At 38.9% G+C, this 12,284-nt stretch overlaps 1 protein-coding gene across 50 annotated transcripts in view; it reads right to left on the bottom strand.

Moving 5' to 3' along the window:
- LOC127834379 (uncharacterized) overlaps positions 1 to 10,372 on the bottom strand; it is a 44,227-nt gene extending 33,855 nt beyond the window's left edge. For 15 of the 50 annotated variants that reach the window (XR_008027882.1, XR_008027883.1, XR_008027884.1 and 12 more), the window contains exons 1-9: positions 9,939 to 10,009; positions 8,181 to 8,340; positions 7,791 to 7,877; positions 6,032 to 6,191; positions 5,642 to 5,728; positions 3,881 to 4,040; positions 3,492 to 3,578; positions 1,731 to 1,890; positions 1,342 to 1,428 (exon numbers count right to left, since the gene is read on the bottom strand). The gene's annotated coding sequence lies outside the window, so the exon portion shown is untranslated. Of the gene's footprint in view, positions 1 to 1,341; positions 1,429 to 1,730; positions 1,891 to 3,491; positions 3,579 to 3,880; positions 4,041 to 5,641; positions 5,729 to 6,031; positions 6,192 to 7,790; positions 7,878 to 8,180; positions 8,341 to 9,938; positions 10,010 to 10,323 lie in introns of those variants that run through there. The other 35 variants (XR_008027891.1, XR_008027890.1, XR_008027889.1 and 32 more) reach the window with 21 other exon arrangements.
- Positions 10,373 to 12,284: the final 1,912 nt, after the last annotated feature.

Genomic DNA, 12,284 nt, shown 5'->3' with positions numbered 1-12,284 from the left:
AGGTCCAAAATTGGCGGGCATTTTTAACAGAAAAAGGCTCAAAAAGTAAACAATAATAATAAATACAGATGAAATAAAGACATGCATTAGGTTCATTATTGAGATTGATGCAAATTAATGTCAAAATGGCACTGAAAAACAATACCGGGTGTTTAAGTAGTCTTAGAATATGTCTCCGGAACAGGTTTCGGTGTGATTTTCCAGCATTTACCCCCCTTATGACCCCAAGTGCAACAGCCCAATTGCAAACAGCCCTTATTTGGGTCAAAATGACATCTGGCAGTTATGTTTTGCAATACAGAGAGTTTTTAATGGTCAAATGTCAAAATTCTGGCAGACGACTAACTTGGTCGGATGTGCTTAAAGGTTACGCATGCGCAATTAATTTCCTTCTATATTACATATAAAATAGTTGAAGTTCGATATCAATTTTTACCATGATCAAGCGCATACCCACTATATCATCATACATCATTGGAAAGATTAATGCATAATCTTTTGAAAAAAAATGCATGTCATTAAATTCTATACGCGCAAACTCAAAATATTTACCTTAGAATAGGCAAACCGGTTTTGACAGCTGTGCAGACAACCATTTTGGGCTCAAATAGTATGACCTACTTTCGAAGCCGGGAACCATCAACACAAAAAGTAGAGCACAAAAATGGCTTATTTTCTTATTGCTTACAAATATACCTTCAAGTTGATACCAAAACCAACCATTTGCAATGTATTTTACAAATCCTAGGCAGCATGCACTCAACAATGTGTGCTAAGTATCAAACTGACTGCATGTAACCCTAAAAACAGGAGTTCCGGTTTGGGGTTATGTGACCTTTAAGAGAACCCAACCCCTTCAAATTTAAATTAAAGGCACTTTTCCCACAGGTATAATCTGTTTTGAGAAAGATCACAAAGTTCCGGTACAATGACACACAGATTAATTCATAAAAGTTGCCGTTGAAAGCGCCATGCGTAACAGCGTTTCGCGTCAAGAATTAAGGTAGAAAAGCCAAACTCGGTTACATCATACATGCAGCACTTAGACTCCATACAAGGCATGTCTTTCGATTCTAATAGGCAAAGCTTATCTTACATATGGCTTAATAAGTGAAAAAAATCATCAATGGCAATATTTGTGCATCAAAGCAGGTTTTGAACTGGATTCGAACAAACTTTTTATATTTTTTTTGCACATTTTAGGTAAAATCCATGTAGAAGCAGCAATGCTGATGTCATTTGACCCAACAAAAGGGCTCGCTTGCATGGAAAAACAACACACTTGGCTTCCTGACTAAAAAAAGTCATCGTCAGACATGAGCTTTAAGTCTTTTGTCACACCTGGACCTATGATTCCTCGGCTCGAGTTCCGTCTAGGGCAGGCTCCGGAAAGTGTCAGTCTGGCCCGGGTGCTCAATTCCGTGTAATCTGAGAAAACAAAAAAGGTTTTTTGTGCGCATTTGCCCATTACGGTGCCAACTAATGTAAGTTAGATACAATTAGAGTAAGCTTTCAATAGTCTTTCTCGCTTTATTTGCTGCAAATGGTTAATTCACCACGCCGGCATCACATTGTCGGGCACACCGGCAAAGTTATCGCCACAAAGTTTGGTTTCAGAGCTGCAGTCAATGTAAAACACACAAATTTCCTAATTTTGGTGACAAAAGTGTGCCAGGATATCAAAGAAATCATTTTACAATAGATTTAATTGAAAATAACGGCGTACTAACCTGCAAAGACACCGATCCTCTCGACACGACTGGGCGAGTGTTGAGGGCCGTCTCCGAATCAGTCACACTGTACAGTTTTTGATGGCCTGTCACTTCAGCCGGACTTGTAAACCAATTGGACGACAGTTCAGGCAGAGCTATAGACCCATTTCGACACCGCCTACAAATGCACACTTAGGTTTACGCATAATATTAAGGTCACTTAAATACAGATTCCCTGGTGTTTTTCATGCAGGGTCTATCGCAACAACATTCTTCCAGGAAAGAAAGCATAATATTATTATCATTTTTGTGTTTTCAGCTGAATACTTGATTTTACTTGAACTCAGCGAGATATCCAAACAGGTAAAATAAGGCAAAGTAGTGTTATTCTGAGTAGATCTGCCTGAATGGGTTGAAGGCGAAGGCGGATAGAAGTGTAGGTCCAAAATTGGCGGGCATTTTTAACAGAAAAAGGCTCAAAAAGTAAACAATAATAATAAATACAGATGAAATAAAGACATGCATTAGGTTCATTATTGAGATTGATGCAAATTAATGTCAAAATGGCACTGAAAAACAATACCGGGTGTTTAAGTAGTCTTAGAATATGTCTCCGGAACAGGTTTCGGTGTGATTTTCCAGCATTTACCCCCCTTATGACCCCAAGTGCAACAGCCCAATTGCAAACAGCCCTTATTTGGGTCAAAATGACATCTGGCAGTTATGTTTTGCAATACAGAGAGTTTTTAATGGTCAAATGTCAAAATTCTGGCAGACGACTAACTTGGTCGGATGTGCTTAAAGGTTACGCATGCGCAATTAATTTCCTTCTATATTACATATAAAATAGTTGAAGTTCGATATCAATTTTTACCATGATCAAGCGCATACCCACTATATCATCATACATCATTGGAAAGATTAATGCATAATCTTTTGAAAAAAAATGCATGTCATTAAATTCTATACGCGCAAACTCAAAATATTTACCTTAGAATAGGCAAACCGGTTTTGACAGCTGTGCAGACAACCATTTTGGGCTCAAATAGTATGACCTACTTTCGAAGCCGGGAACCATCAACACAAAAAGTAGAGCACAAAAATGGCTTATTTTCTTATTGCTTACAAATATACCTTCAAGTTGATACCAAAACCAACCATTTGCAATGTATTTTACAAATCCTAGGCAGCATGCACTCAACAATGTGTGCTAAGTATCAAACTGACTGCATGTAACCCTAAAAACAGGAGTTCCGGTTTGGGGTTATGTGACCTTTAAGAGAACCCAACCCCTTCAAATTTAAATTAAAGGCACTTTTCCCACAGGTATAATCTGTTTTGAGAAAGATCACAAAGTTCCGGTACAATGACACACAGATTAATTCATAAAAGTTGCCGTTGAAAGCGCCATGCGTAACAGCGTTTCGCGTCAAGAATTAAGGTAGAAAAGCCAAACTCGGTTACATCATACATGCAGCACTTAGACTCCATACAAGGCATGTCTTTCGATTCTAATAGGCAAAGCTTATCTTACATATGGCTTAATAAGTGAAAAAAATCATCAATGGCAATATTTGTGCATCAAAGCAGGTTTTGAACTGGATTCGAACAAACTTTTTATATTTTTTTTGCACATTTTAGGTAAAATCCATGTAGAAGCAGCAATGCTGATGTCATTTGACCCAACAAAAGGGCTCGCTTGCATGGAAAAACAACACACTTGGCTTCCTGACTAAAAAAAGTCATCGTCAGACATGAGCTTTAAGTCTTTTGTCACACCTGGACCTATGATTCCTCGGCTCGAGTTCCGTCTAGGGCAGGCTCCGGAAAGTGTCAGTCTGGCCCGGGTGCTCAATTCCGTGTAATCTGAGAAAACAAAAAAGGTTTTTTGTGCGCATTTGCCCATTACGGTGCCAACTAATGTAAGTTAGATACAATTAGAGTAAGCTTTCAATAGTCTTTCTCGCTTTATTTGCTGCAAATGGTTAATTCACCACGCCGGCATCACATTGTCGGGCACACCGGCAAAGTTATCGCCACAAAGTTTGGTTTCAGAGCTGCAGTCAATGTAAAACACACAAATTTCCTAATTTTGGTGACAAAAGTGTGCCAGGATATCAAAGAAATCATTTTACAATAGATTTAATTGAAAATAACGGCGTACTAACCTGCAAAGACACCGATCCTCTCGACACGACTGGGCGAGTGTTGAGGGCCGTCTCCGAATCAGTCACACTGTACAGTTTTTGATGGCCTGTCACTTCAGCCGGACTTGTAAACCAATTGGACGACAGTTCAGGCAGAGCTATAGACCCATTTCGACACCGCCTACAAATGCACACTTAGGTTTACGCATAATATTAAGGTCACTTAAATACAGATTCCCTGGTGTTTTTCATGCAGGGTCTATCGCAACAACATTCTTCCAGGAAAGAAAGCATAATATTATTATCATTTTTGTGTTTTCAGCTGAATACTTGATTTTACTTGAACTCAGCGAGATATCCAAACAGGTAAAATAAGGCAAAGTAGTGTTATTCTGAGTAGATCTGCCTGAATGGGTTGAAGGCGAAGGCGGATAGAAGTGTAGGTCCAAAATTGGCGGGCATTTTTAACAGAAAAAGGCTCAAAAAGTAAACAATAATAATAAATACAGATGAAATAAAGACATGCATTAGGTTCATTATTGAGATTGATGCAAATTAATGTCAAAATGGCACTGAAAAACAATACCGGGTGTTTAAGTAGTCTTAGAATATGTCTCCGGAACAGGTTTCGGTGTGATTTTCCAGCATTTACCCCCCTTATGACCCCAAGTGCAACAGCCCAATTGCAAACAGCCCTTATTTGGGTCAAAATGACATCTGGCAGTTATGTTTTGCAATACAGAGAGTTTTTAATGGTCAAATGTCAAAATTCTGGCAGACGACTAACTTGGTCGGATGTGCTTAAAGGTTACGCATGCGCAATTAATTTCCTTCTATATTACATATAAAATAGTTGAAGTTCGATATCAATTTTTACCATGATCAAGCGCATACCCACTATATCATCATACATCATTGGAAAGATTAATGCATAATCTTTTGAAAAAAATGCATGTCATTAAATTCTATACGCGCAAACTCAAAATATTTACCTTAGAATAGGCAAACCGGTTTTGACAGCTGTGCAGACAACCATTTTGGGCTCAAATAGTATGACCTACTTTCGAAGCCGGGAACCATCAACACAAAAAGTAGAGCACAAAAATGGCTTATTTTCTTATTGCTTACAAATATACCTTCAAGTTGATACCAAAACCAACCATTTGCAATGTATTTTACAAATCCTAGGCAGCATGCACTCAACAATGTGTGCTAAGTATCAAACTGACTGCATGTAACCCTAAAAACAGGAGTTCCGGTTTGGGGTTATGTGACCTTTAAGAGAACCCAACCCCTTCAAATTTAAATTAAAGGCACTTTTCCCACAGGTATAATCTGTTTTGAGAAAGATCACAAAGTTCCGGTACAATGACACACAGATTAATTCATAAAAGTTGCCGTTGAAAGCGCCATGCGTAACAGCGTTTCGCGTCAAGAATTAAGGTAGAAAAGCCAAACTCGGTTACATCATACATGCAGCACTTAGACTCCATACAAGGCATGTCTTTCGATTCTAATAGGCAAAGCTTATCTTACATATGGCTTAATAAGTGAAAAAAATCATCAATGGCAATATTTGTGCATCAAAGCAGGTTTTGAACTGGATTCGAACAAACTTTTTATATTTTTTTTTGCACATTTTAGGTAAAATCCATGTAGAAGCAGCAATGCTGATGTCATTTGACCCAACAAAAGGGCTCGCTTGCATGGAAAAACAACACACTTGGCTTCCTGACTAAAAAAAGTCATCGTCAGACATGAGCTTTAAGTCTTTTGTCACACCTGGACCTATGATTCCTCGGCTCGAGTTCCGTCTAGGGCAGGCTCCGGAAAGTGTCAGTCTGGCCCGGGTGCTCAATTCCGTGTAATCTGAGAAAACAAAAAAGGTTTTTTTGTGCGCATTTGCCCATTACGGTGCCAACTAATGTAAGTTAGATACAATTAGAGTAAGCTTTCAATAGTCTTTCTCGCTTTATTTGCTGCAAATGGTTAATTCACCACGCCGGCATCACATTGTCGGGCACACCGGCAAAGTTATCGCCACAAAGTTTGGTTTCAGAGCTGCAGTCAATGTAAAACACACAAATTTCCTAATTTTGGTGACAAAAGTGTGCCAGGATATCAAAGAAATCATTTTACAATAGATTTAATTGAAAATAACGGCGTACTAACCTGCAAAGACACCGATCCTCTCGACACGACTGGGCGAGTGTTGAGGGCCGTCTCCGAATCAGTCACACTGTACAGTTTTTGATGGCCTGTCACTTCAGCCGGACTTGTAAACCAATTGGACGACAGTTCAGGCAGAGCTATAGACCCATTTCGACACCGCCTACAAATGCACACTTAGGTTTACGCATAATATTAAGGTCACTTAAATACAGATTCCCTGGTGTTTTTCATGCAGGGTCTATCGCAACAACATTCTTCCAGGAAAGAAAGCATAATATTATTATCATTTTTGTGTTTTCAGCTGAATACTTGATTTTACTTGAACTCAGCGAGATATCCAAACAGGTAAAATAAGGCAAAGTAGTGTTATTCTGAGTAGATCTGCCTGAATGGGTTGAAGGCGAAGGCGGATAGAAGTGTAGGTCCAAATTGGCGGGCATTTTTAACAGAAAAAGGCTCAAAAGTAAACAATAATAATAAATACAGATGAAATAAAGACATGCATTAGGTTCATTATTGAGATTGATGCAAATTAATGTCAAAATGGCACTGAAAAACAATACCGGGTGTTTAAGTAGTCTTAGAATATGTCTCCGGAACAGGTTTCGGTGTGATTTTCCAGCATTTACCCCCCTTATGACCCCAAGTGCAACAGCCCAATTGCAAACAGCCCTTATTTGGGTCAAAATGACATCTGGCAGTTATGTTTTGCAATACAGAGAGTTTTTAATGGTCAAATGTCAAAATTCTGGCAGACGACTAACTTGGTCGGATGTGCTTAAAGGTTACGCATGCGCAATTAATTTCCTTCTATATTACATATAAAATAGTTGAAGTTCGATATCAATTTTTACCATGATCAAGCGCATACCCACTATATCATCATACATCATTGGAAAGATTAATGCATAATCTTTTGAAAAAAAATGCATGTCATTAAATTCTATACGCGCAAACTCAAAATATTTACCTTAGAATAGGCAAACCGGTTTTGACAGCTGTGCAGACAACCATTTTGGGCTCAAATAGTATGACCTACTTTCGAAGCCGGGAACCATCAACACAAAAGTAGAGCACAAAAATGGCTTATTTTCTTATTGCTTACAAATATACCTTCAAGTTGATACCAAAACCAACCATTTGCAATGTATTTTACAAATCCTAGGCAGCATGCACTCAACAATGTGTGCTAAGTATCAAACTGACTGCATGTAACCCTAAAAACAGGAGTTCCGGTTTGGGGTTATGTGACCTTTAAGAGAACCCAACCCCTTCAAATTTAAATTAAAGGCACTTTTCCCACAGGTATAATCTGTTTTGAGAAAGATCACAAAGTTCCGGTACAATGACACACAGATTAATTCATAAAAGTTGCCGTTGAAAGCGCCATGCGTAACAGCGTTTCGCGTCAAGAATTAAGGTAGAAAAGCCAAACTCGGTTACATCATACATGCAGCACTTAGACTCCATACAAGGCATGTCTTTCGATTCTAATAGGCAAAGCTTATCTTACATATGGCTTAATAAGTGAAAAAAAATCATCAATGGCAATATTTGTGCATCAAAGCAGGTTTTGAACTGGATTCGAACAAACTTTTTATATTTTTTTTGCACATTTTAGGTAAAATCCATGTAGAAGCAGCAATGCTGATGTCATTTGACCCAACAAAAGGGCTCGCTTGCATGGAAAAACAACACACTTGGCTTCCTGACTAAAAAAAGTCATCGTCAGACATGAGCTTTAAGTCTTTTGTCACACCTGGACCTATGATTCCTCGGCTCGAGTTCCGTCTAGGGCAGGCTCCGGAAAGTGTCAGTCTGGCCCGGGTGCTCAATTCCGTGTAATCTGAGAAAACAAAAAAGGTTTTTTGTGCGCATTTGCCCATTACGGTGCCAACTAATGTAAGTTAGATACAATTAGAGTAAGCTTTCAATAGTCTTTCTCGCTTTATTTGCTGCAAATGGTTAATTCACCACGCCGGCATCACATTGTCGGGCACACCGGCAAAGTTATCGCCACAAAGTTTGGTTTTCAGAGCTGCAGTCAATGTAAAACACACAAATTTCCTAATTTTGGTGACAAAAGTGTGCCAGGATATCAAAGAAATCATTTTACAATAGATTTAATTGAAAATAACGGCGTACTAACCTGCAAAGACACCGATCCTCTCGACACGACTGGGCGAGTGTTGAGGGCCGTCTCCGAATCAGTCACACTGTACAGTTTTTGATGGCCTGTCACTTCAGCCGGACTTGTAAACCAATTGGACGACAGTTCAGGCAGAGCTATAGACCCATTTCGACACCGCCTACAAATGCACACTTAGGTTTACGCATAATATTAAGGTCACTTAAATACAGATTCCCTGGTGTTTTTCATGCAGGGTCTATCGCAACAACATTCTTCCAGGAAAGAAAGCATAATATTATTATCATTTTTGTGTTTTCAGCTGAATACTTGATTTTACTTGAACTCAGCGAGATATCCAAACAGGTAAAATAAGGCAAAGTAGTGTTATTCTGAGTAGATCTGCCTGAATGGGTTGAAGGCGAAGGCGGATAGAAGTGTAGGTCCAAATTGGCGGGCATTTTTAACAGAAAAAGGCTCAAAAAGTAAACAATAATAATAAATACAGATGAAATAAAGACATGCATTAGGTTCATTATTGAGATTGATGCAAATTAATGTCAAAATGGCACTGAAAAAACAATACCGGGTGTTTAAGTAGTCTTAGAATATGTCTCCGGAACAGGTTTCGGTGTGATTTTCCAGCATTACCCCCCTTATGACCCCAAGTGCAACAGCCCAATTGCAAACAGCCCTTATTTGGGTCAAAATGACATCTGGCAGTTATGTTTTGCAATACAGAGAGTTTTTAATGGTCAAATGTCAAAATTCTGGCAGACGACTAACTTGGTCGGATGTGCTTAAAGGTTACGCATGCGCAATTAATTTCCTTCTATATTACATATAAAATAGTTGAAGTTCGATATCAATTTTTACCATGATCAAGCGCATACCCACTATATCATCATACATCATTGGAAAGATTAATGCATAATCTTTTGAAAAAAAATGCATGTCATTAAATTCTATACGCGCAAACTCAAAATATTTACCTTAGAATAGGCAAACCGGTTTTGACAGCTGTGCAGACAACCATTTTGGGCTCAAATAGTATGACCTACTTTCGAAGCCGGGAACCATCAACACAAAAAGTAGAGCACAAAAATGGCTATTTCTTATTGCTTACAAATATACCTTCAAGTTGATACCAAAACCAACCATTTGCAATGTATTTTACAAATCCTAGGCAGCATGCACTCAACAATGTGTGCTAAGTATCAAACTGACTGCATGTAACCCTAAAAACAGGAGTTCCGGTTTGGGGTTATGTGACCTTTAAGAGAACCCAACCCCTTCAAATTTAAATTAAAGGCACTTTTCCCACAGGTATAATCTGTTTTGAGAAAGATCACAAAGTTCCGGTACAATGACACACAGATTAATTCATAAAAGTTGCCGTTGAAAGCGCCATGCGTAACAGCGTTTCGCGTCAAGAATTAAGGTAGAAAAGCCAAACTCGGTTACATCATACATGCAGCACTTAGACTCCATACAAGGCATGTCTTTCGATTCTAATAGGCAAAGCTTATCTTACATATGGCTTAATAAGTGAAAAAAATCATCAATGGCAATATTTGTGCATCAAAGCAGGTTTTGAACTGGATTCGAACAAACTTTTTATATTTTTTTTGCACATTTTAGGTAAAATCCATGTAGAAGCAGCAATGCTGATGTCATTTGACCCAACAAAAGGGCTCGCTTGCATGGAAAAACAACACACTTGGCTTCCTGACTAAAAAAAGTCATCGTCAGACATGAGCTTTAAGTCTTTTGTCACACCTGGACCTATGATTCCTCGGCTCGAGTTCCGTCTAGGGCAGGCTCCGGAAAGTGTCAGTCTGGCCCGGGGTGCTCAATTCCGTGTAATCTGAGAAAACAAAAAAGGTTTTTTGTGCGCATTTGCCCATTACGGTGCCAACTAATGTAAGTTAGATACAATTAGAGTAAGCTTTCAATGTCTTTCTCGCTTTATTTGCTGCAAATGGTTAATCACCACGCCGGCATCACATTGTCGGGCACACCGGCAAAGTTATCGCCACAAAGTTTGGTTTCAGAGCTGCAGTCAATGTAAACACACAAATTTCCTATTTGGTGACAAAAAGTGTGCCAGGATATCAAAGAAATCATTTACAATAGATTTAATTGAAAATAACGGCGTACTAACCTGCAAAGACACCGATCCTCTCGACACGACTGGGCGAGTGTTGAGGGCGTCTCCGAATCAGTCACACTGTACAGTTTTTGATGGCCTGTCACTTCAGCCGGACTTGTAAACCAATTGGACGACAGTTCAGGCAGAGCTATAGACCCATTTCGACACCGCCTACAAATGCACACTTAGGTTACGCATAATATTAAGGTCATAAATACAGATTCCCTGGTGTTTTTCATGCAGGGTCTATCGCAACAACATTCTTCCAGGAAAGAAAGCATAATATTATTATCAATTTGTGTTTTCAGCTGAATACTTGATTTTACTTGAACTCAGCGAGATATCCAAACAGGTAAAATAAGGCAAAGTAGTGTATTCTGAGTAGATCTGCCTGAATGGGTTGAAGGCGAAGGCGGATAGAAGTGTAGGTCCAAAATTGGCGGGCATTTTTAACAGAAAAAGGCTCAAAAAGTAAACAATAATAATAAATACAGATGAAATAAAGACATGCATTAGGTTCATTATTGAGATTGATGCAAATTAATGTCAAAATGGCACTGAAAACAATACCGGGTGTTTAAGTAGTCTTAGAATATGTCTCGGAACAGGTTTCGGTGTGATTTTCCAGCATTTACCCCCTTATGACCCAAGTGCAACAGCCCAATTGCAAACAGCCCTTATTTGGGTCAAAATGACATCTGGCAGTTATGTTTTGCAATACAGAGAGTTTTTATGGTCAAATGTCAAAATTCTGGCAGACGACTAACTTGGTCGGATGTGCTTAAAGGTTACGCATGCGCAATAATTTCCTTCTATATTACATATAAAATAGTTGAAGTTCGATATAAATTTTACCATGATCAAGCGCATACCCACTATATCATCAACATCATTGGAAAGATAATGCATAATCTTTTGAAAAAAAATGCATGTATTAATTTCTATACGCGCAAACTCAAAATATTACCTTAGAATAGGCAAAAGGGTTTGGACAGCTGTGCAGACCAACATTTGGGCTCAAATAGTATACCTACTTTCGAAGCCGGGAACCATCAACACAAAAAGTAGAGCCACAAAAATGGCTTATTTTCTTATTGCTTACAAATATACCTTCAAGTTGATACCAAAACCAACCATTTGCAATGTATTTTACAAATCCTAGGCAGCATGCACTCAACATGTGTGCTAAGTATCAAACTGACTGCATGTAACCCTAAAAACAGGAGTTCCGGTTGGGGTTTATGTGACCTTTAGAGGAACCCAACCCTTCAAATTTAAATTAAAGGCACTTTTCCCACAGGTATAATCTGTTTGAGAAAGATCCAAAGTTCCGGTACAATGACACACAGATTAATTCATAAAAGTTGCCGTGAAAGCGCCATGCGTAACGCGTTTCGCGTCAAGAATTAAGGTAGAAAAGCCAAACTCGGTTACATATACATGCAGCACTTAGACTCCAACAAGGCATGTCTTTCGATTCTAATAGGCAAAGCTTATCTACATATGGCTTAATAAGTGAAACAAAATCATCAATGGCAATATTTGTGCATCAAAGCAGGTTTTGAACTGGATTCGAACAAACTTTTTATATTTTTTTGACATTTAGGTAAAATCTGTGAGAGAAGCGCAATGCTGATGTCATTTGACCCAACAAAAGGGCTCGCTTGCATGGAAAAAAAAAACAACACACTTGGCTCCTGACTAAAAAAAAGTCATCGTCAGACATGAGCTTAAGTCTTTGTCACACCTGGACTATGATTTCCTCGGCTCGAGTCCGTCTAGGGCAGGCTCCGGAAAAGTGTCAGTCTGGCCCGGGTGCTAATTCCGTGTAATCTGAGAAAACAAAAAAGGTTTTGTGTGCGCATGTGCCCATATGACGGTGCGGTGCCAACTAATGTAAGTAGAACAATTAGAGTAAGCTTTCAATAGTCTTTCTCGCTATTTGCTGCAAATGGTTAATTCACCACGCCGGC

This window comes from Dreissena polymorpha, chromosome 6, assembly GCF_020536995.1.
Source record: "Dreissena polymorpha isolate Duluth1 chromosome 6, UMN_Dpol_1.0, whole genome shotgun sequence".
NCBI classification, from domain to species: domain Eukaryota; kingdom Metazoa; phylum Mollusca; class Bivalvia; order Myida; family Dreissenidae; genus Dreissena; species Dreissena polymorpha.
The sequence above is the reverse complement of the archived record's forward strand: the minus strand, read 5'-3'. Positions and strand labels throughout refer to the sequence as shown.